We start from the raw sequence: 25773 nt of genomic DNA on the forward strand, positions 1-25773 counted from the left end.
AATACGCGAAGACTAAATGTTATGCCTGTAATGTTAACAAGTACGAATTGAATTTTTTTAGGAGTTCTGAATAACAGACTACTTTTCGATGATTAATGAATTCAAATAGGAACAACTGTACGGATATATTGTTCTCTAATGGTATATGTCATATTGTGATTTTGAATGTAAGCAAGTTATGTTGGCAACACTATCAAATAATAGAAGCAGCAGCAGTCAGGAGTTTGGTAATTGCAGTTTACGTGAAAGGATGGCTTAAGAGCGTTTGTACGCGGAGTGCCAAGCTTTTGGTCGCCTGTTGTTAAAGCCGATGGGCAGTTGCTGGTGACACACTCCTTACATTTGTGTGGGTAAGTATTTCCTGTTACTGTTGTGTTTAAAATTGAAGAAAAGGCATTCTAGGGTTCTGCTGAAGCCGAGATTCTTGAAGTGTTGTTAGCCGGCTTGAAAGTTTTCTTCATTTATGCCATACATGGACTGACACACTATTTCGAAACAATAACCTTTCATTGTCTGATATTTTCTTTACGTTGAAATTTCGTGTAACCGACTATAAAATAAAAAAAAAAGTTATACATGTTAATTGCTGGTTTCAGTTGGTCCAGTTAAAATTTTTGTTAGTTTCACGTTAGATGCATTTTCGATTAATCGTAATGATCTGGATCGAGTCATTTTTCCATTCACATTAATCATTCATATGCAAATAGGGCTACATGCTGACAATTTAAATTTTTATTTTTCACATTTAACTTACCCTAGGGTAAGTGATCAAAAATTTTAGTGGTAGTATTTCTGTGCTAAAGACAACCTTAATGAGAAATAATTAATGTCATGTTTTTTTTCTGGTACTGCAATTATGCACAACATTGTCCCTTCTGAATGGTAGTGGGTTATCTACAACATATTTCATAAGAAAATAAATATACCCGGAAACAGTAGTCAAAATGTTTTAATCCTTAAACAGATGGCTACAAGATGGACGTGGCTGAGCACCACATATTATCCATAAATCACCTTTTTGAGTACCTGAATTTCTGCTTTGAGTTACCCAACTTAACGCCACATTAATTCGTGTCGGCGTCGTTCCTTCTAGTCTTTATCCTTATCCAGTATTCTTTGATTCTTAAATTTTGCAATCTAATTCGTCCTTCTGCCCATGATGATTTTGTCTTGGGTCTGATTCTGTCGTGGAAACTTGTGACAACTTGAATTTTTTATTTGAAAATCTTCCTGTTGTAAATCTCTGTTTCCTGTATTCCCATTTGTTCCAGATCCCTTTTTACCTCGTGGATCCATTGTACTTTGCTTCTTGTGTTCGTAAGAAACCGTTATTTGAGGTGTCAACCCCAACCCCCGCCCCATTCTAAGATTGTGCCCGAAAAACGTGATTCCTCTTGTTTTCCTGATGGCATCCGAGATTATCTCTATCTGGATGCACAGTTCTTGGTTCGCTCGCCTTCTGTATTGACCGTCTCCTGCCCTCGAGACCCCAATATCCTCCTGAAAATCCTTCGCTCCATAAGTTACAGTCTCATAAGTACCCCAGTCCTTACAAGTTTCAGAATTCGTGCTGAATATAAAGGTCAGGGCGGACCACTGTCGGGCAATGTCTCAGTTTTGCGTTGATCGAAATATTCTTCTTACTGTAGACGATCATAGTTAGTTTGCATATTGAATTTTTTTTTGGTTATTCGTGTTCCCAATGCTTCTTTTTCTGTCAGACCAGGTTCTGTCCATTCCGACAGGTATATCTCTCCTAGGGCCAGCCTTAGGCGTGTGCAAACGGTGCAACCGCACAGGGTACCGCGCAAAAAATTAGAAGGTAATTTGAAAACTGTCTTCTGTAAGTTTTTATTACTGATAAATTGAAAAAATAATGTTTCTGAAACCACTTTTAATGTAATGTAATTCAATTATATACCCACTGTGACACGACTTTGGCCACTGGAGTAAGTCTCAGAAAATTACGAGTCCATCGGAGTGGAGGAACCAGAGGCTATGTTACAGATGCTCTATAGTAATATCTGTTGTGAACATATGACTAATGCTCATGTCTAAATTAAGAGGTACGCGATTCATTGTTTCTCGGCGCCTCTCCGCCCCCTTCTACTCACTGTTGTGGCTAACAATCGGGCATTACATTCTTCCGTCAGCAGGTGTTTCACACAGAATGATTTGTTCATTGTAGTCAGTTTAAACGTACGGTACTTCCCCAGTTCACACTGTTTCACGTCTGGTGTGTGCACACTGTGTGAAGATACAGTGTATTTGCCTGTCCGTTGAAGTTCAAAGTGCCATGTCGTGACAGGGACATATTTAGAAAATACGATTCAGGTGCTCAAAAGTTCAAGAAAAAGATACAAAATGAAAAATTTTTGAACTCACGAGAAGGCGCTTTCGAAAAATTTCTTCGAGCAGAAACGCCAGACAGTGAGGCTAAAGTGTGCTTATAGAACGATGGCACCAACAGCAGCCACTCATCATGTGGTGCTTTAGACACAAGTGAACATGAAGCACTGGAATGCGGACTGCCTGCTATCCCACATTCAGGTAGGTCTAGTAGCAGCAGTTGTGAAGTATATACAAATTCAGACCCATGCATCTGGCCTAATATGTTAACATCATCCATGATAAACGAAATTGTACAGAAAGGCCCTACTAAAATTTTAAATTTTTAGTATCCCTAAGTGAAAACAGAAGAAAATTTTCAACTCATTTTTACGTAAGAACTTTACCAAATGGAGAAAAAGACATCGTAAATGTCTTTTATATTCGAAATCTACCGACAAAGTTTGTTTTGTTGTAAATTTATGGATCTCCTTCAACAAGCTGTCAACTGGAAAAAGAGAAGGAACATTGACGTCAGGTTCAAAAAAGAATTATACTCACCGTCAGCTACCTAGCTCAACGTAATGTGGCCGTATGGGGAACCAGCGACAATCTCTGTCAAGAAAATAATAGTAATTTTCTTGGTTTGATCGAAATAACAGCAGAATTTGACCCTGCTTTGCAGGAACATTTAAGTCAGGTAAAAGCTCAAAAAATTCATGGCCATTATCTTGGGAAAAACATTCAAAATGAACACACAAATTTGTTTGTCAACAAAGTAAAAAACGCCATTGTTTATTTTGTAAAAGAAAGTAAATATTTTTCTGTCATGCTTGATTGTACTCCTGATAACAGTGAACAAATTATATTGGTTGTTTGGTTGGTAAATGTATCAGAAAACGCAGTGACTGTAGAAGAGCATTTCCTCGACTTTCAAAACGTCACTTCCACAGTAGAAAGTTTGACAAATCCTTTTGTCGAGACTACATCAACTAGGACTCTATATTCATGATTGCAGATGCCAAAATTACGATAATGAAGCAAATACGAAAGGTTATCGAAGTCATGTTCAAGACAGAACCCTAAAGTGCAATCCAATAGCATTTTATATGCCATGTGCCAGCCACAGTCTTAACCTTGGTTATCAGACGCGACAAAATTTACAGCAAAAGTACAAATTTTTTTTTGTGTAATTCAAAGAATATACATTGTTTTCAGAGCATCGACTCAGAGATAGGAAATCTTATTGAACAGGGTACCTACCAACTTTAACAATGAAGAAGCTTTCAGATACTCGATGGGGAGTGTCAAAGCTATAAGGTGCCAGACAAGACAAGTCAGAGACGCCCTTTTTGAGGTGAGCAACAGCACTATTGAATCGAAAACAAAGAGCGAAGTACACACACTTGCTGTGAACGAAGAAAGCTTCGAATTAATTGTAGACTTTGTGATATGGTATGATCTCTTTGCCGTTAACGCATCAAGAAAAAGGAAAACATGGACGTGAAAGTAGCAACTAAATCCCTCGAAAGTCTCGTGAAATTTGTTGAGAAATTCCGCGAAAAAGGTTTTGTTAATGCAGATCAGCGAAAGAGATAGCTGGAAGTTTACAGACTGAACCAAAATTTGGAGAAAAGAGGATTGACAAAAAGGCAAAGCAATTTGATTATGAAGGTGACGACATGGTTTGCAGAACTCAACTTTCTTAGGAGCAATACAAAATCGATTTTTTCTACCCTCTCGTTGACACAGTGTTAAAAAGTCTGAAAACAACTCTTATGTTAATACTGAAATACTTGAATGATATTGGAACCCATTGCCCAACATTTATATTGCCTACAGATTTTGTTAACTGTGCCAGCGACTGTCGCCTCCGCTAAAACTAGCTGTTCACGTTTAAAGCTTATGAAGAATTATTTCAGAAGCAGCATCTCACAAGAATGTCTGTCTTCTCTTGCCATGCTGTCAGTGGAACACGACGTGGTTTCAAAATTGAATTCTGAAGATATTATTGATGGACTTGCTTGTCAGAAAGCAAGGAAAAGATGGTTCGTGTAAAATGCGTAAAGCAGAAAACCCTTAGTGTTTATAACATAAAACCCATTTAATTTGGAGTAAATGTAGAACACAGTCAAGTGATGAAAACATTTAAGTGTATATCCTGAACAAAACTTGAGAACCTTAAAGAATTTTGAATTTCATTAAATTGGAAGAAATCCCATAGCTAATTACTTCTAATTATTAACATTTTAGTAATTACCAAGCCTGTTCAGAGTCCTTCTCTGATTAATTATTTTCCTATCACAACAGTAGGTCTGCTGTTACAACAGTCTCCTGAGATATTGGTAGTATGTCAGTGACGAAACTTTGAATTGTTTTGAAAATGACGAATATCACCTGTGTTAAAAGAGGGATGCGGGGGATGCTCGCGCGCAAGTTTTGCACATGGATCCGCGCCAGCCGAGGCCGGCCCTCGTCTGCCTTCGGAATTTCCCCTCCTATTGTCATCCATCTAAGAGTTTACTTAAGGTTTGTCATGTATCGTGTCTTCTCGATAGAGATATGTAGGCCTGCCTTAGCGGCTTGACTTTGTAGTTGTGTGATTTGATTAACTGTCTCTTCTAATAATTCAGACAATATGTCGACATCGTCTGCGAATGTCAGACCGTCTACCCGAATTCCTTTTTTCTTGTTCTCCAGTCGTATTTCTTCCACTCATTTCCTTTCTCATCGCCATTTCTGATCATTATCAAGTACCGGTACACAGTTACAGAGCAAAGGGGAGAGCCCGCACTCCCTGTGTGACTCCGGTTTCGCATTTTCACGAAATTTTCTTAAACCTCAAACCCCGAATTATTGACGCTCTTGGTGACAGGGTTTTATTTCCTTTACTGCCAAGCCAATTCATTTTACTGCATCCAGGACAGAAACTGACCGTGCAAGAGCAAACGCTTTCGGCTTCCTCAACACTAAGAATAAGAGATTGCATCAGTAATCGCCTAACCCCGTGGTCCATGAGTTGTGTGAGGCTGGTTGAACCTGTAGGGAACCAAGCCAATTTCACGTTTAATAACTTTACTTTCGGGTGGCAGGTTGCATTGTCTAGGAAAAGGAGAACTTGGCGATTTCCTTTTTCCATTTTTGCATTGAAAGAGCCGAGGCATTCTTTCATAAGACCACTCACCATCCACGCCTTTTTATTGCTTCGCCATGTGACTAGAAGCTTACTGACGTCTATGTTTTTGAAACAGTGTGGTTTTGCCGCTGTTCCAATCACCAGTGGCTTCTCCATTTCACCTAATGTTTCCACGCAGCAGTACAGGGAGTCCTTCCATGGACGTTTCTCCGCCGGTGCACTTTTCACTTCTAATTGCTAGCGATTTTTAAGGCAGCGCGCAATGAAACAGTCCCGTTTCATCGGCATTGAGCACGTCTTTCGGACCATAATTCACCATTGAGTTGGACAGTATTGTCTTCCATTCTGTTGCTACACTTTCCTGCACATCCTTAGCTTCCCCGCACACTTCATTCCACACGATGTTGTGCCTAGCTTTGAAACTGTCCAGCCATCCTGTGGATGCCTTAAACTCCGTAATTCCAAGCTCTTTAGCGTCTTTTAGAAGTAGTTTCATGCCCGCGCACATAGAATCATCCCACACTTTTTCGTTAATTTATTCATTTCCAGTCTTCTTCGGCTTTCTTTTAATCTGCCCGTTCCCTTTCGTCCATTCGCCCCGAATCTTATCCTTGTTTCTTAAAGTCTCATAAATTTCTGTTTTACCGCACTTGAAACGCAACATTATTTTGCGCACAGAGAGTTTGTCTTTCTCACTCGCCTCGATTACATTAATCTTTTCGTTAAGTGTTAACGGCACATACCGTTTGCTCGACGTCATGTTACTGTATCTCATAAAGTGCTACTAGTCAACTGAAACTAGTAGAAAATAATGACCCTGCCGGGTAAAACCATTGTTTAACGCAACAATACCCACCTCTTTCACTGCGCACATTAGAGCAGAATGTTGGCAGATGCGCAGCAGTGTTACTGTATGCGTCGGCGTACGTCAATAATGAGGAAAACGAGAAAGCCGACAAACAGAGCGCTGACGAACGAACCGTTTCCTTTGATGTACTGTACCGACACTGAGCATAACTTATCGTTGTTGCACAGAGCGGCGCGGTTTTTGGGTCCACACCAGCAGCGCCGCGCTGCGCTGGACCTTTTTCTTGGTTTTTGCGCAGAACAGAGGTGTTAAAAGTAACGTCCTTGTAGAGTCGTGAATAACTAATGAACTGAGGCTCTTTTCCGCATTATGCAATGAATTACTAAGTATGTTCTAAGATGTGCTTTCCGTTTCCGCGTTAGGCACGTTCCGTCTTATACACAAAAAAAAATTAATAAATAAATCAGCATATAAAAGTGCACTGAATGCGTCGAGACTGAAATACTTGTACGGTTTGGGCAGATTTCCGAATCATACACGTGCCGATTTGAGCAAGTTTTACTGTCTTAATATATAACATATATAACCCCCAGCGGCTTGCTCTTATACCGTGTGTAGTTTCTATGACTGTTGCTGGCAACGATGTATAACAACCATTATTCACTTATGCTGAGTAACTCTGTGTGTGTGTGTGTGTGTGTGTGTGTGTGTGTGTGTGTGTGTGTGTGTGTGTGAGATATATATATATATCTCGTTGTTTTGTGATGTCAAAAGCGAAACGTGAGTGTTCTTCCTATGACGGATACATAGAAATATGGCCTTTCAAATATATTTACGAGGTGCGGCTAGAAAAAAACCGGACTGATGCTGGAAAAAACATTTATTTACAATTATTTACAATTTCATGTTATCTCCTTCAATGTACTCTCCTCCTCGGTCTCTACACCGCTCCATACGAATTTTCCACTGTTCATAGCAATGCTGCAGATCATTTTCGGTAAGTCCATACATTACTTCCGTCGCTTTTTCTTTTACTGCTTCAACAGTCTCAAATCTAGTTCCTTTCAAAGCTGACTTGACTTTAGGGAAAAGAAAAGTCACAGGGGGCCAAATCAGGTGAGTAGGGTGGATGATCTAAGATGGAAATGTTGTGTTTTGCCAAAAACGTCTTCACTGACAACGCACTGTGAGCTGGGGCATTGTCTTGGTGAAGGATCCATGACTTTTTTCTCCACAAATCGTTCCATTTTCTCCGTACTCGCTCACGTAGGGTAGCCAGGACGCTAATGTAGTAATTCTGATTCACTGTTTGTCCCTCTGGTACCCAATCAATGTGCACAATCCCTTTGATGTCAAAAAAAACAATCATCATTGCCTTGAATTTCGATTTTGACATTCGTGCTTTTTTTTTATCGTGGAGAACCAGGAGTTTTCCAATGCATCGATTTTGTAAGAAGGTGGGATCACTTTCAATGTTTTCCAGGCTGTCAGAACAAATCATTCTTCGGCGTTCCTTCTGTTCAATTGTGAGACACTTTGGAACCATTTTTGAACACACTTTGTTCATGTTGAAACTTTCATGAAGAATCTGCCTAACACTTTCCTTGTCAACTCCTGTTAACTCAGACACTGCTCTGATTGTTAAACGGCGATCTTGTCGAACAAGTTTACCGATTTTTTCAATGTTTGCATCAGTTTTTGCTGACAATGGTCTGCCAGTGCGAGTGTCATCACTGGTGTCTTCGCGGCCATCTTTAAATCGTTTAAACCACTCAAACACTTGTGTTCGCGATAAACAATCATCGCCGTACACTTGTTGTAACATTACAAACGTTTCACTTGCAGATTTTCCTAGTTTGAAACAAAATTTGATGTTAACACGCTGTTCTTTCTGTACACTCAACATTTTCCGACGCACAGACAAAACGTCAACTACTTAAAACAGACGCCACGGGCAGACTGAGTGCAGGAGGCAGATGAAACTCGAGCAGTAGGCGGAGCGAGAGTCACGTGACAGGCCACGCGACTTTCAGCCTTATTGCATTCGTTTTATTGTTTCACCAGTACTCGTCCGGTTTTTTTCTAGCCACACCTCGTATAATGATAGGTAGTGACGCATAGATCAATTTTTCCAGGCGTTTGAAGACCGTCCTTATCCTCTTCTTATGATTGGATTACTGTGGATTTTCTCCCGATTTTGGTACCAACATTTATGGCAACCCTAGATCTATCTTATGTCGATTTGCTGACCTTATGTCCAGTCAGTAAGCAGTAATTACTTCCTCTACTTGACAAATGCTCGATTGTAATATAAACTAATACCGCACAACTGTAAAACTCCAGCGCCGTTCATTCTGCGATAACACTCGGAAGTAATGTGAGAAAAGACACTTGTGTGCAAAACAAAACTTGAGGACGAAAGTGACTTGCGTATGACGTGTCACTGACAGGTAACATAACTCGATGGAACTTGGACAGTACATAGAAGAAACTGCTGCAGTTTAGTACACAAGGTAACTGAAAGAAATCTGCAATGAGACGAGCAGAAATAACACCTCCATCAAAGACAATAATTACACTGAAGTCACCGCAATTCACGTTGGTCCGCTGGACATTACGTAAGGCGGGACATAGTTGTTAATAGGTTGTGTGATAAGAACGGCTGGCACTGAAAGCTGTGCAACGTGCTCCCATGCTAGCCACAAAAGGGATAGAGAGTTGTTTGTTGTGGTAGGGCGTTCCATTGCTCCACCCCTGTGTTTGACCGCTCCTGGATGGTCGTAGATGCATCTGCACGTGCTGCAATACGTCTCCCCAACAAATCCCACTTGTGCTTGACAGGATTTAAGCTGGGGGAACGTTCAGATTAGTAAATTCGCCGAACATCGTATTGTTCCAAGAGCTGCTTCACCTGCACTGTTCGATGCGGTCGCGCACTTTCATCCATAAGAATGAGGTAAGGGCCGAATGCGCCTCTGAAAAGACGCGCTTGGGAAAGGAGTACAGTGTCACAACAAAGTTTACCGGTAAGCGCGCCGTCTTCAAAAAGTTCCCACCTCTCTCTATATGGGGGTACGTTAATAGGCGCGGGAACATTGTCCAACATGATCGTTTTGATGGTCCGGGTGTTATGGTGTGCGGAGGCATAATGTTGCATGGGCGTACTGACCTCCAAATCTTTGTCATGTCCAAGGTACCATCATGAATCGTGGTCACTACAATGTAGTTATTGTCTTGGAATAAAAGTGTCATTTCTGTTCGTCTCGCTGCGTATTTCTTTCAGTTACCTTCTTTACTTCACTGCAGCAGTTCTTTCTATGTATGGTCCAAGTTTCATAGAGCTATGTATGTTACTTGACGGTGAAATTTCATACAAAAGTTACTTTTGTCCTTAGGCTGCACACACTAGTGTGTGTTAATCTTGGTTTTCATTGCTGTACGTGTCTGATACTATCATAGCTTCTTATTTGGGTTGATTACATGTTATGTAGGTATATGTCACGTGTTTAATAATTGTCGTTCACCACTCGCAGTGAATGAAAGAATTATTACCTTTATTTTATGGAAGCTTGGGCAAACATTTTTGCTGGAAATAATGCCTTGTACAGGCGACCACTTGTGCGTCGTTGATAACCATCATGACTGCATGGGGCGACAAAAATATGGAAACCCCACGAGAAATAGTTGCTTGAACATAAATGCAGGGCCGGCCGAGGTGGCCACGCGCTTAAAGGCGCTACAGTCTGGAACCGCGAGGCCGCTAAGGTCGAATCCTGCCTCGGGCATGGATGTGTGTGATGTCCTTAGGTTAGTTAGGTTTAAGTAGTTCTGAGTTCTAGGGGACTGATGACCTTAGAAGTTAAGTCCCATAGTGCTCGGAGCCATTTGAACCATAAATGCAGGTGCTAGACAGACCTGCGGTTTGCACTGTCGTATTTGACCACAGCCGGCACTTGCGCTATGTTCTCAGTACTTTGCAAGTGTCAGTCGGGGTCAGAACTGTGATCTGTGTAGTTGTGAGTGCATGCATTATGTCGGAGCTACGTGGACACGAATGTGGGCAAATACGAGCGTTGGAACTTAATAGTGGCAACCATTTATTTACAGCTCGTTCAAAGTAGATACGTGTTCAAAGTTTTACTGACCTTCAAAGTAGTAACCAGCATTGTGTATAACCCGTTGCCAGCGATGTGGAAGTCGTAGGATTCTCTTAGCAGTTCCAGTTGTACGAAACAGACCTGCGCATTATAGCGCCGTAGGGAGACAACGAAACCAATTAAAGACCATCAGCTAAGTACAAACTACACACATCAAAAAAAGTTTTGCATCGCCCCAGTTCCCAGAACTCCTGAAGATAAATGTTGACTGTGAATATTGTATCACAGACATAGTCCCTTTGACTGTTCAGAGACGTTACTAAACCCACCCAAAGATGTAAACAACCATGCATGAGCAGCGCGTATTAGACGGAGGAGGTCCGACTGCCGATCAGTTCCAGTTATTTCACCAGGAAGGAGGCACACGTCTTATGTTGTCTATAGTTCAACCATGCCTAGACGGTCAGTACCGCGGGTCGATCGCTTCCGCTTTGTTACTTTGTGCTTGGAAGAGCTCTCAACAAGGGAAGTGTCCAGGCGTCTCGAAGTGAACGAAAGCGATGTTGTTCGGACGTGGAGGAGATACAGAGAGACAGGAACTGTCGATGACATGCCTCGCTTAGGCCGCCCAAGGGCTACTACTGCATTGGATGTTCGCTACCTAGGGATTATGGCTCGGAGGAACCCTAACAGCAATGCCACCATGTTGAATAATGCTTTTCGTGCAGCCACACGACGTCGTGTTATGACAAAAACTGTGCGCAATAGGCTGCATGATGCGCTACTTCACTCCCGACGTCCAAGGCGAGGTACATCTTTGCAAGCACGACACCATGCAGCGCGGTACAGATGGGACCAACAACATGCCGAATGGACCGCTTAGGATTGGCAGCACGTTCTCTTCATCGATGAGTGTCGCATGTGCCTTCAACCAGACAATCGTCGGAGAAGTGTTTTAAGGCAACCCGATCAGGCTGAACGCCTTAGACACACTGCCCAATGAGTGCAGCGAGGTGGAGGTTGCCTGCTGTTTTGGGGGTGACATTATGTGGGGCTGACGTACGCCGCTGGTGGTCATGGAAGGCGCCGTAACGGCTGTGTGAAATGTGAATGCCATCCTCCGGCCGATAGTGCAACCATATCGGCAGCATATTGGCGAGGCATTCGTCTTCATGGACGACAGTTCGCGCCCCCTTCGTGCACATCTTCTGAGTGACTTGTTTCAGGATAACGACATTGCTCGACTAGAGTGGCCAGCATGTTCTCCAGATGTGAATCCTATCGAACATGCGTGGGACAGATTGAAAAGGGCTGTTTATGGACCACATGACCCACTAACCACTCTGAGGGATCTACGCCGAATCGCCGTTGAGGAGTGCGGCAATCTGGATCAACAGTGCCTTGATGAACACGTGGATAGTATGGCACGACGAATACAGGCATGCATCAATGTAAGAGGACGTGCTACTGGGTATTAGAGGTACCGGTGTGTACAGCAGTCTCGACCACTACATGTGCAGGTCTCGCGGTATGGTGGTACAACATGCGATGTGTGGTTTTCATGAGCAATGAAAAGGGCGCAAATTATGTTTATGTTGATCTCTATTCCAGTTTTCTGTACAGATTCCGGAGCTCTCGGAACCGAGGTGATGCAAAATTTTTCTTCATTTTTGTTGACGATTGAGGTGGTGTCATCGACCTATAAAGCCTAAAGGGCGTACTGCAATGACACTGACAAATTTCAAGAATATTAGGCAATTTTGCAGTAAAAATTGATGAGCTAGTCTCTAATCTGTCATTTTTTCCCTTCCTTTACGCTAAGACCACCCTTCTAAATGGACGTTCCTGCCTCCACACTTGTTAGATGAATGCGCTGACCAAACGCCAGAAGTTACTTAACAGAGACCGGCAGTAGGTGCAGTTAGGTTATGAGCTTGCTGCTGGCGCGTTTTACTTCGACTGAACTGTGTCGTGGTATTTTCATGTTTGCATGCAGAGAATGTTCAAGAACACACTAAATTGTTGTTAGTTTCTCTAGTAAATTCGCTATTGAGGTGAAGCCAAAATCTGAACAAGGATATGTCTTTTAGTCTTACAATAGGGAAAAAATTCCTTTTGTATGTGTTGTTAACGCTGAACGACTGGTACCAACTTAGGCTGCAGTCAAAGTGGCACCGATATCGGTGGATTCCGCTGACGACCGGTGTAGGCCAAAGTCGGCCGATCTTTTCAGATCAGTAAGTGCGTGGTCACACTGTAGCCGATCTCGTGGCCCGAACGTACAGACTTCGGAACATAATCGGTGAAATTGAAATCAGTTTTTGTCCTGTCACATCCACGGACGTTCCCATAGAGGAAATACGGAATGTGAAAATCTGATAAGTTTAGTCCAAGAAAGAGTGAGTTTGCAGCGTCCTAAGGATGAAAACTCCATTATCAGGATATAGCTTGGACTCTATAGATTGAAATAGCAGGTTTATTGGAAACAACAAGTAAGCAAAATATTTATTAGAAATTTAAGCGTAAATTATAAAAATAATTTCAAGTGAGAAGGGTGGCGTGTCCAGTGCTTATAGTTACTATAGTGGAACTTTTTTGGACTGTGGTAGACTGACATTAATTGTTTGCAAATTATTATTACTGCTTACTAGCGTTTTATCCCAACGGTGTGGTGACTGTTATATGAAGTGGTTAGAAAATGTTGTGTACGGTATGTATGTCCACTTTTCATTTATTGTGTGTTCAGAGTAGCTCATGCTAAACTTTATGCTTGTCTTTCACATGCATGTTGAACGACGATCATTTAAGGTTAATTGACGTATGTCTGCACAACTTCAAATAAATAGAGCGAGACAATGTGTTTATCTTACTTTTCAAGGTCACCTGAAATCGTCTCGAGTATGTAACAGAACGTTTCTCCCATCAGTTCATATATTCGTAAAACTTATGTGATTATTCCCTTATAACTGAGGACAGTTTGAGCAGCACTCGCCACGTTCCTTTCGAGGCAGGTATAGCTTATTCACATCCATTCGACGTCTTTTTAATAGCAAAAGCCTTAATGCAGCACTCGCCTCCAAGCAGAGCGCCGCGGTATCCATCCCACCCTGGGAGGTTAAATCTGACCTACTTCATGTACAGGATAAATTCAAACCTAACCTCCTTGACCCCAGCAAAAACTGGAGGAGATCGGATGCACTGTGACCACACTGTTGCCCGATGTCATCAGGCGACTGACGACCGTTGCTGGTGCCACTGTAAGCGCAGCCTTAGGTAGAGCGGTGGTTAGACACTGGACTTGCATTCGGGAGGACAAGTATTCAGTTCTCTCGTCCGGCCAACCAGGTTTGTTTTCCGTGGCTGCCCTAAATCACCATATGATGCAAACGTGGTTCCTTTGAAAAGGGCCGGCCGCGGTGACCGAGCGGTTCTAGGCGCTTCTGTCCGGAACCGCGCGATTGCCACAGTCGCATGTTCGAGTCCTGCCTCGGGCATGGATGTGTATGATGTCCTTAGGTTAGTTAGGTTTAAGTAGTTCTAAGTTCTAGGGGACTGATGACCTCAGGTGTTAAGTCCCATAGTGCTCAGAGCCATTTGAACCTTTGAAAAGGACTTTGCCGATTTACTTCTCCAGTCTGAGCGTGTTCTCCCTTTCTAATGACGTCCTCGCGGACAGAACTCTAAGCCCTCCGTTTTGTACGTATAGTGGCATCTCTGAGATTTAATGGGAAAGTGTTACAACTGAAGATCCATATGGGAAAAACACCCACTTAAGATAATCGTCGAAGAAAATCGAATCAAACAGGCGTTATTTGATAAATAATATCGAATATATAGAAAAGAGCTCAGTTAATTGAATTAAATACCTTACTTCTTGAATGTAAAGCTTTCCTCAAGTCGAACTATGCTATGGTTAAAGCGAAGCTATATACATAAACAGAACCGTATAGCTCAAGACCCCAGTGACTAGCGACACAGGCCGGCCGGAGTGGCCGAGCGGTTAAAGGCGCTACAGTCTGGAACCGCACGACCGCTACGGTCGCAGGTTCGAATCCTGCCTCGGGCATGGATGTGTGTGATGTCCTTAGGTTAGTTAGGTTTAAGTAGTTCTAAGTTCTAGGGGACTTATGACCACAGCAGTTGAGTCCCATAGTGCTCAGAGCCATTTGAACCATTTGTACTAGCGACACAATTGGTAATTGTAGTATAGCACGGGACTGCATGTGAACAGAAATGTCCACAACTGAATCGCTACCGTCTCCAAAATTCGTTATACACTCCTGGAAATTGAAATAAGAACACCGTGAATTCATTGTCCCAGGAAGGGGAAACTTTATTGACACATTCCTGGGGTCAGATACATCACATGATCACACTGACAGAACCACTGGCACATAGACACAGGCAACAGAGCATGCACAATGTCGGCACTAGTACAGTGTATATCCACCTTTCGCAGCAATGCAGGCTGCTATTCTCCCATGGAGACGATCGTAGAGATGCTGGATGTAGTCCTGTGGAACGGCTTGCCATGCCATTTCCACCTGGCGCCTCAGTTGGACCAGCGTTCGTGCTGGACGTGCAGACCGCGTGAGACGACGCTTCATCCAGTCCCAAACATGCTCAATGGGGGACAGATCCGGAGATCTTGCTGGCCAGGGTAGTTGACTTACACCTTCTAGAGCACGTTGGGTGGCACGGGTTACATGCGGACGTGCATTGTCCTGTTGGAACAGCAAGTTCCCTTGCCGGTCTAGGAATGGTAGAACGATGGGTTCGATGACGGTTTGGATGTACCGTGCACTATTCAGTGTCCCCTCGACGATCACCAGTGGTGTACGGCCAGTGTAGGAGATCGCTCCCCACACCATGATGCCGGGTGTTGGCCCTGTGTGCCTCGGTCGTATGCAGTCCTGATTGTGGCGCTCACCTGCTCGGCGCCAAACACGCATACGACCATCATTGGCACCAAGGCAGAAGCGACTCTCATCGCTGAAGACGACACGTCTCCATTCGTCCCTCCATTCACGCCTGTCGCGACACCACTAGAGGCGGGCTGCACGATGTTGGGGCGTGAGCGGAAGACGGCCTAACGGTGTGCGGGACCGTAGCCCAGCTTCATGGAGACGGTTGCGAATGGTCCTCACCGATACCCCAGGAGCAACAGTGTCCCTAATTTGCTGGGAAGTGGCGGTGCGGTCCCCTACGGCACTGCGTAGGATCCTACGGTCTTGGCGTGCATCCGTGCGTCGCTGCGGTCCGGTCCCAGGTCGACGGGCACGTGCACCTTCCGCCGACCACTGGCGACAACATCGATGTACTGTGGAGACCTCACGCCCCACGTGTTGAGCAATTCGGCGGTACGTCCACCCGGCCTCCCGCATGCCCACTATACGCCCTCGCTCAAAGTCCGTCAACTGCACATACGGTTCACGTCCACGCTGTCGCGGCATGCTGCCAGTGTTAAAGACTGCGATGGAGCTCCGTATGCCACGGCAAACTGGCTGACACTGACGGCGGCGGTGCACAAATGCTGCGCAGCTAGCGCCATTCGACGGCCAACACCGCGGTTCCTGGTGTGTCCGCTGTGCCGTGCGTGTGATCATTGCTTGTACAGCCCTCTCGCAGTGTCCGGAGCAAGTATGGTGGGTCTGACACACCGGTGTCAATGTGTTCTTTTTTCCATTTCCAGGAGTGTAGTTTGGCTCTTTCTGTGAAATCAGTTGCGCTGCCACTGATGACAGCTGTGTAACGTGTCAGGAGATAGCTATTGGCGGAAATTTCGGAGTGGTTACTAGAGAATAAGATCTTCTTTCATCTCCGTGGCTGCGGGTGACTTCTACTTTGAAACGTGAACTGGCTACGTTCATTGAGGAAATAAATGTCCAAGATCCAAGCCTTGAGAAGTGAATAGCTTTTTGGTAGAGACAAAAATATTAATAGCAGTGGTTCAAATGGTTCAAATGGCTCTGAGCACTATGGGACTTAACATATGTGGTCATCAGTCCCCTAGAACTTAGAACTACTTAAACCTAACTAACCTAAGGACATCACACACATCCATGCCCGAGGCAGGATTCGAACCTGCGACCGTAGCAGTCGCGCGGTTCCGGACTGAGCGCCTAGAACCGCGAGACCACCGCGGCCGGCAATAGCAGTGGTCATGGAGTCATGTTCAGGTGTATTTATAGTAAAAAGTGGGATATCCCATGTTTCATGTTTAATATTCATATTCCTTAGCCTGTACATTTAAAAAGTAATTGACTGTACTCTACGGGACAGTAATCTGGTGCTCCCAAAAATAAAATCTATAATGCTGTACTAAATTTCTTCTCAAGAAGGAAAACAGTCTCTTGAAGGAGACGCAATAACGGTTTCCAGTACACACTTTCTTTCTTTCTTTAAAACGGTGTTACCTTAAAATTGGTCATGTACTCTCAACACAATTCACATTTTTTCACAAACGATATCTTGTATACTAAGAGAATAGGTAGATTTCTGAAAGACGTTCTTCGCTGTAGAATATAGTCGACTGATGACGTAGATACGACGGTGTGGAGTATCTTCTCAGAAATGTAACAGGCTCAAATAAATTTCTAGCTTTCTTTAAATGTGGGTAAGTGCTGCTGGATAATGTCCTTAACAAAGAGAACGACACTGATACTATCGTGTTAAAGATTAGTGGTAAACTTACGGGAGCTGTCACGTCGTTTTAATACGGGGGAGAGGGGTGTTATTACTACAAATCGATCTGAAATTGAAAAAGCGCTTGAAACACGTAGAAGTGAAAGTAAGTATAACAGTAGCATCACATTATCAGTATTAAAATGGCTGTATGGGCACGTTCCGAAACCCAATAAATTAAAAACAAAAAAGTAAATGGTGGCTAACCTTTTACAAGACGCTAGTGCTCTCAGTTGTGTAGCAGTGCCCCAGCATTTTCAGATCCTACCTAATAGACCTAACAGCAGATGTGGAGAGAATTACTCAGATCCTGTCTGTGTACAATCGACCTCGTCGCTCAGGATTGAACATACCAGATGCAAGCCCAAAAGTCAGATTCCAGTGTATGACGCTGGATAACTTTCGTATTTCTTTCTGAAATGCTATGGTCTCTTCTGTTCGATGTCAGAAAATGTCTTATTGTTTCTTCCGTACCAATCCGTCTCTAATAGCCTTGTTGACGAACCGTTAAATCTTTGTGTTTGCGTGTTTTAGAAGCAAGACACCGAATCTTACGACTCCCCTTAAATCGATAACGACCATTGGGGTTATTTTCTCTTCTTAATCAATACGCCAGTGTCTTCTATATCCATTAGTAACCGTCAAATACGCCCGTGCTCCTCAATGTTAACTTCCGACTTACGCAATGATGTTTAAAAATGTGATGTATGTACTTCGACAAGTTTCACGTCCTAGTCCTTCAGGTGAACTTCCAAGTGATTCTTCTACCTTAGTTTCGGTGCAAACCAAGAATTTCTTCTTACCTTCAGTTCCTTAGGATATGACTTTCCGAGAATTAGGAGTTTGAAGAGATTCGCTGTGGCCTTGTACACTGTCCGATCAAAAGTATACGGACGCTTGTTAGTGGACATTAACATGGGGTGTGTGTACTCTTGAATGCTTCTAGGGGCACTTCCAGTGCGGTGTAGGAATGTCTGTGGAAGAATTACAGCTTATTTTTCCTCGCGAGCCGAAACCAGAAGAGGTGGTGATGGACGCTGGCGCCTGGCGCGAAGTGGACGTTCTAACTCATCCCAAACGTGAGGTGTTGTACTGGGTTCAGATCTGGACTTTGGGTAGGCCAGTCTATTTCAGGAATGTTACTGCCCACAAACTGTTGCCTCACAGATACTGATTTATGACAGGTTGCATTGTCATGCTGATACAATCACTAATCGTCTCTCAACTGTTCTTCTACTGTGTGCAGTACACAGTACTGTAAAATATGCTGAAATCCTTCTGCAATTAACGTTTTCTTCAGCGCTAGAAGGGGACCACACCCTAACCACGAGAAAGACCGCCATACCATAATGTCACTTCCTCCATACTTCACACCTAGCGCAGCACATGGCAGTTAAGGTTCTCCAGGCAGTCGCAAAACCCAAACCCTTCCATTGGATTGCCGTGGGGTACAGTGTCATTCGTCGCTCCAAAACACTCGTTTGTCATCCACTGTTCAGTAGCTTTCATTTTTACCCCACCTCAACCGTTGCCTAACATAGTTGAAATGTGCGGCTCATGAGGACAGCTCGACCATTGTACCCCATTCTTTCTGACTCCCTACGCACAGCCATTGTGCTAGCTGGACTGCTGGTAGCACTTTGGAACCTACGAGTGATTCCTTCCACTGAATTCATGAACTTTTATACAATCACCCTCTCCAATGCTCGGCGGTCCCTGTCCGTCAGTACATGAGGTCTGCCTGGTCTTGGTTTAGTTGTGACTGTTCCGTCGTGTTTTTGCTTCAAAGTTGCATCACCAACACTCGACCTGGTTAGCATTAAAAGGGCTGAAATGTCTCTGATGGAGTTTCTCTGCTGACAACACAATACAGGGCTATTACAAATGATTGAAGCGATTTCATAAATTCACTGTAGCTCCATTCATTGACATATGGTCACGACCCACTACAGACACGTAGAAAAACTCATAAAGTTTTGTTCGGCTGAAGCCGCACTTCAGGTTTCTACCGCCAGAGCGCTCGAGAGCGCAGTGAGACAAAATGGCGACAGGAGCCGAGAAAGCGTATGTCGTGCTTGAAATGCACTCACATCAGTCAGTCATAACAGTGCAACGACATTTCAGGACGAAGTTCAACAAAGATCCACCAACTGCTAACTCCATTCGGCGATGGTATGCGCAGTTTAAAGCTTCTGGATGCCTCTGTAAGGGGAAATCAACGGGTCGGCCTGCAGTGAGCGAAGAAACGGTTGAACGCGTGCAGGCAAGTTTCTCGCGTAGCCCGCGGAAGTCGACGAATAAAGCAAGCAGGGAGCTAAACGTACCGCAGCCGACGGTTTGGAAAATCTTACGGAAAAGGCTGAAGCAGAAGCCTTACCGTTTACAATTGCTAAAAGCCCTGACACCCGGTGACAAAGTGAAACGCTTTGAATTTTCGGCGCGGTTGCAACAGCTCATGGAAGAGGATGCGTTCAGTGCGAAACTTGTTTTCAGTGATGAAGCAGCATTTTTTCTTAATGGTGAAGTGAACAGACACAATGTGAGAATCTGGGCGGTAGAGAATCCTCACGCATTTGTGCAGCAAATTCTCAATTCACCAAAAGTTAACGTGTTTTGTGCAATCTCACGGTTTAAAGTTTTCGGCCCCTTTTTCTTCTGCGAAAAAAACGTTACAGGACACGTGTATCTGGACATGCTGGAAAATTGGCTCATGCCACAACTGGAGACCGACAGCGCCGACTTCATCTTTCAACAGGATGGTGCTCCACCGCACTTCCATCATGATGTTCGGCATTTCTTAAACAGGAGATTGGAAAACCGATGGATCGGTCGTGGTGGAGATCATGATCAGCAATTCATGTCATGGCCTCCACGCTCTCCCGACTTAACCCCATGCGATTTCTTTCTGTGGGGTTATGTGAAAGATTCAGTGTTTAAACTTCCTCTACCAAGAAACGTGCCAGAACTGCGAGCTCGCATCAACGATGCTTTCGAACTCATTGATGGAGACATGCTGCGCCGAGTGTGGGAGGAACTTGATTATCGGCTTGATGTCTGCCGAATCACTAAAGGGGCACATATCGAACATTTGTGAATGCCTAAAAAAACTTTTTGAGTTTTTGTATGTGTGTGCAAAGCATTGTGAAAATATCTCAAATAATAAAGTTATTGTAGAGCTGTGAAATCGCTTCAATCATTTGTAATAACCCTGTACTTTCAGCTTTCTTTACAATTGCGGGTCCGCCCCTCCTGAAATCTAGTCGTCATTTCCAGATTGCATACGGATGTCCGGATGTTGTTGAACAGATAGTGTAAATCTCTTTTAACCCCAAGAATGTTAGACACCTCACACGCTAACGTGAAGGAGAACGTTTAAGTAAACTTACAGAACCAAGTTAGATTGGAGATATCTACCAACTACCCGAAGTCGGTTCTGTATCCTCGTTCTAGTTTCATGTTACAATACAAGCGTGTTTTTATAATTATAGACACGAATGCAGACCTGCAATAAGAAGTTAGCTGTGAGATGAATTGTGTACCAATTCATTGCGAACATTAAACCTATAGCTACGTCAGACAATAAGCTACATAGTCACACGCATATGGACATCGTGAATAATGTACAGATGCAAAAACTTACCAACCATTGCGCCATAGCTATAAACAGCTTAGAAATCCAGTTGTAGAAAATAAAGAGAAGACAAACAGTAGATAGAAAAATACGCGAACCAGTTGCAGATCCAGAGACACTTACGACGAATGATCGTCTAGACATTATCAGGAGCTTACCTGCGTTATGGCTGATTGCAGATGGGCGTCAGATGAGAGACAAAAGTACCACACAAACAATAGGTTCAATAGAAAACCACCGCTTGAACTCTACACTTATGAAGAGTACAGGACTGGGGGCCGAACCGCACAATAACCCTGGGTTTGGTGTGGGGCGGCGGTGGGATGAGTGGACTGCTGTAGCCTGTTGTGGGATTGTGTACCACTGCGGGCTACGGCGGACACGAAGCCTCTCCGTCATTTCTAGGTCTCCAGTTCCCTACAATACAATACAATACAATGGTAAGTTTCATTCCACTGATTGCGAGAACGCTCACGAATAGACACTTAGGGTTGCGCAATAACATACTTCAGGTGTATTTTTGTGCCATGTATCACGATGAGAATAACTGTCAATGTATTATAATATATGCTTATTTCATTATTAATCACACCTCCTGATGTTTCACTTCAAAATAAGGCAAAGAAAGGCATTCCAGTTATCAGAATGTTATCAGACACGCCGAAAAATTATCGACTGAAAAAAAAGCCACGACCAAGGATCTAATATGTACTAGCGGTTTGGTAGGCTAATACCTTGACTGTTCGACCAGCGACTTCGCTCTGCTGGGCACATTGAATGACTGGCTCTCAAGCTCTCTCTCTTTCCAAGTATTAATCTCGACTTCTGGGGTCTGCTGGTTAATCGGATGTGGCATTTTAATTTTAAGGGGTGGCTGGATGCCCTTCCTGTTCAAAAAACAAATGTGTGTGTAATCTTATGGGACTTAACTGCCAAGGTTATCAGTACATAAGCTTACACACTACTTAACCTAAATTATCTTAAGGACAAACACACACAACCATACCCGAGGGAGGACTCGAACCTCCGCCGGGACCAGCTGCACAGTCCCTGACTGCAGCGCCTTAGAACGCTCGGCTAATCCGCCCTCCCTGTCACCAGGCTGTACCCCCTGGGAAGGAATTAGTGTACCCCAACTGTCTGCATCTAGTGTAATCCATGGAATAGTGCGAATTTGTTCAGATGCCTGCGAGCCGTGTAACTGAGGCGGAACGCGAGGACCAGCCTGGCATTCACGTATCAGGATGTGGAAAACCGCCCAAAAACCACATCCAGGCTGGCCGGCACACCGGCCTTCGTCGTTAATCCGCTGGGAGGATTCGATCTGGGGCCGCCGCGGCTACCCGAGTCCAGGAAGCAGCGCGTTAGAGCTCTCGGCTACCCTGGCGGGTGATGACAGGCACTGAAGCTACAGCTTTGAAACACAAAAACGTTCGTAACTACTACATTATTAATGTCTGACCCCATATAAAATTAATCAAAACCATTTTTTTAGGCGATCTTTTCATGTATAGCACTGAAAATGTGATTTTACGTCATCAACTTTGATTTTGATTTTTTAAAAAACTAGAGAGTGTGTAGCAAAATGCCGAAATACGTGTGTCTTCATTTTCAGTATAGAACGTCCTTGCAAAACTTGATCAAAATCAGTGATCTACATGTCAGACCCACCCCTTGTCAGTGCAAACACTTATTTAGATCTGTATGTAAGAAAGGTAGGCCGTATCTTCCTACTATTTCGTGTAGATTAGCTGCCCAAGTGGCTTTTTATTGCATTATTTTAACACAGTGTTGAACACCGAGTAAATTTTCAACTGCCAAGATCGCTAAAATCATTTATTCATATAGATGACCGGTTCTGGCAATTCTCTGTTGCTATCTTCGGCCCTCTAAAAGAGGGGACCGAAAATGCTACGTTACAGCGACTGACATAACAGCACATAAGTATACCCAGTTCAGTCCCATCTTTTGCAGATCCGAAGATGGCAACAGAGAATTGCCGAAACAGCTAATCTATATGAATAAATGATTTTAGCCATGCTGGCAGTTGAAAAGTTATTCAGTGTTCATAATACTACATATCGCCCCAAGCTGACGATGTCAGAAGTCTTAACAAACTGAGCACCAGGATATTGATACAGCTTTCACAAAGACCACGCCAAGTGCACAAGACGAGAAGCTCTACTATTATGCAAGGCATTTGACACTGCTGACCTGGACATCTTACTTTTATATATAAATCTTACTTTTAGATATAAATTAGATCATTAAATTTTTTAGACAGCCACCTGAAGGTCACATATGGAATAGATGGTTCAACTTCGTGTTAGTGGAAACGTGTATTGTGGAGTCGCACTGGACCCATTGTTTTCTTTGTGTTGTGTTAGAGATATTTCATATGCTTTGCCATAAAGAGGGTGACCTAAATCTGTATGGTCAAAATTATACAGATAGCAGCGGATAGACAGAACAGGGATTTTGGCGTAGACCTGAGAAGAAGAAGGAACTAGTGGTCATAAGTTGATATTTAGATTTTTATTACCATAGATAATCTTACAGTAACAGCTTAAGCTCATAGGAACAGTTCGAAGTGACGCTGGCGGACGTAATGTATACATCACAGCGGTACATAACACTTGATCTTACTCTCTCAAATGTCCATGTTGTCCATTGTACAATGTTGCAGGCAAATAAGGTCTTATCGACCAGTTGATCTTCAGTTTCTACTGCGGTTTCGTTACTGGTGATGTGCGGCTAGCGTGGCGTATGAATTTCCATCTCTCCAGACATAATTTTGAAGCGTAAGTTCGGAAGCACTAACGTTTGGGCTATCCGTTCTGCTTCCCCCCCCCCCTTCCCTCCTCCCCCTCCCCCCGGGAGGGGGGGGGGGCGTGGGACGATGGGCACTGAATCTGTGTAACGTGTGACTTTACCTTAATGTAACTGTAATGCTTTCAGCCCTGTGGTTTCTGTTGTTAGTGCAACATGAAACTAACTGTTCGCTCTGTGATATTATTTTGCTTTGTCCACCGCTACACATAGTATGGGACAGGTCCATTATTAATTACTGTTGTCGCCTTATTACTGTTGTTTGGCGACGTAAATGTTACTTTATGGAGACTGATACAGAACTTGTTACTTCAAAACTTGAGGTTTTATGTCAGTTGCAATATGATTTATTGACTTATTTTTTTGCAGCTTGGTTATGCTTGAAAGAGGATCAAAGGGGTTAATCTTGCAAAGGAAGCTAATGATGCACAAATCATTGTTGTTTTTGCCTGTCGTGAGCATGCATGGAAAATGGCTGAAGGACGGTGAAACCACGAGTAGGCAACAAGGTGTGAAACGCTCACGCCTCATCACAGAGCATGGAGATCGGAGACTAGCCCACTCCTTAAAGCAAGGTAGTCGACGATCTGTGGCAGATCCTAGAACAGAGTACAATGCTATTGCAGACACAAGTGTTTCTGGAGCACACCTTTCAGCGAACATTGTTGAACATGGAGCTCCGCAGCAGACGACCTCTAACGTATCAATAACATCGCCAACTAAGCTTCCGTGGGCACCAGATCATCGAGATTGGACTGTGTAACGATAGACATGTGTCATCTGGTCGGATGAATAACATTTCTTGTTACACCACGGCGATGGTCGTATCCTGATACGCTGTCATCCAGACGAACGGCTACTCGAAACATGACACCCCCCTCCCGCCACGGGCGCAGGCCGGTGGGAGCAGTATTATGCTATAGGGGACATTCATTTGCTCTTCCATGGTACCTGTGTTAGTAAACAAAGGCATCATGGCAGCTGTGGACTACGTGAATATTATTGCAGAACATCTTGCAACCCTTCGTGCTTGATGTTTTCCCCGTCATTGTTGTCAACTTCCAGCAGGATAACTTCTGTCCGTGTCACAAGTCAAGCCAGGATCGTGCAGCAGTTGTTTGAGGACCATGATAGTGAATTCATGCTGATGTCTTGGCCACCTAATTCGCCTGCTCGTAGCCCGATGGGACACATCTGGGACGCTATCAGGTGCCAACTCTGCGCCAACAAACCACGCGTCCGTAATTTAAGCGAGTTGTGTTAGTTGTATGTAGACATATGGCGCCATAAACCTCCAGGAACCTACAAAGGGCTTCTGAAATCCATGTCACGTAGAGTCGCTACAGTATTACGTTCCATCGGTGGACCAAAACGCTACTAAGCAGGTGGTCCTAATGTGACGCTCTCGCTCTGCTAAACAAACTCACGATGATTTTTATAAAAGACATATTTACGCCAGTGACTGTAACACTTTCTTTATTTCACGATTGCAATTTCGGCCTTAGGCCATTATCAAGTGCAGCTGAAAAATACAGAATGTTTGTAAATTATTTAACAAAATCGTTGTGTATCTTGATATTCGGCCGATTACACAAAATGAACAATGCAATTGCGTAAGCATGTTACTTCCTTTTTTGTGGGTTTAAGCCATGTCAGTTTAAACAAGTATAAAACGTTAATTAAACTCACGATGAGTCTCGCGTATCTTCTCTGCCTCTTTAGTCCAAGGTGGTAAATATTTGTAGCGACCGAGCAGTGGTGAGAAAAATAAACCAGTCGAACTTTTCTTATCCTTCAGTTCTCTGCATAATTAAACGATGGAAGCAACAGATTCACGCTACAGTTTTTCAGAGACCGGTTTCTAAAATTAATCTGCGTGCCGTTTTCGAAAATTTTATCTTTCTTCCGATTTTAAGTTATTCGAGACACACTGACAGTGTCGTATTGACTGTTCTGGCCTGTTAGAACCCTATTTTATGTAACAAATTAACAATGCCTCGTCTCTATTGACGTTATAGCCCATATCTTGTTAAAAAGTTCTGGTCGGACAGTGCATGCTATTTTGAGTTCTTCCTCAAATATTAGGCTGCACCATTTCGAAACATAGCAGCATTATCGACAGGTAAAAAGTAAAAGAAATCATAGTTCTTCACTAGACACCTTTCCTACGGCGAAAGGTACGCCATTGTCTTTTTTTTTCGCTATGCTCCAATACACAGTGCTAATGAAATTAGTCTTCTGCTGTTGGCAATACAGTCAC

The 25773-nt window shown here is 43.6% G+C and overlaps 1 protein-coding gene across 1 annotated transcript in view; it reads left to right on the plus strand.

Moving 5' to 3' along the window:
* The first annotated feature begins 212 nt into the window (after positions 1-212).
* The window catches only part of LOC126470344 (uncharacterized), a 913419-nt gene continuing 887858 nt past the window's right edge, over positions 213-25773 (plus strand). The window contains exon 1 of the mRNA XM_050098134.1: positions 213-350. The gene's annotated coding sequence lies outside the window, so the exon portion shown is untranslated. The remainder of the gene's footprint in view (positions 351-25773) is intronic.

The sequence above is a fragment of the Schistocerca serialis genome, chromosome 3 (genome assembly GCF_023864345.2).
Source record: "Schistocerca serialis cubense isolate TAMUIC-IGC-003099 chromosome 3, iqSchSeri2.2, whole genome shotgun sequence".
Taxonomy (NCBI): Eukaryota; Metazoa; Arthropoda; class Insecta; order Orthoptera; family Acrididae; genus Schistocerca; species Schistocerca serialis.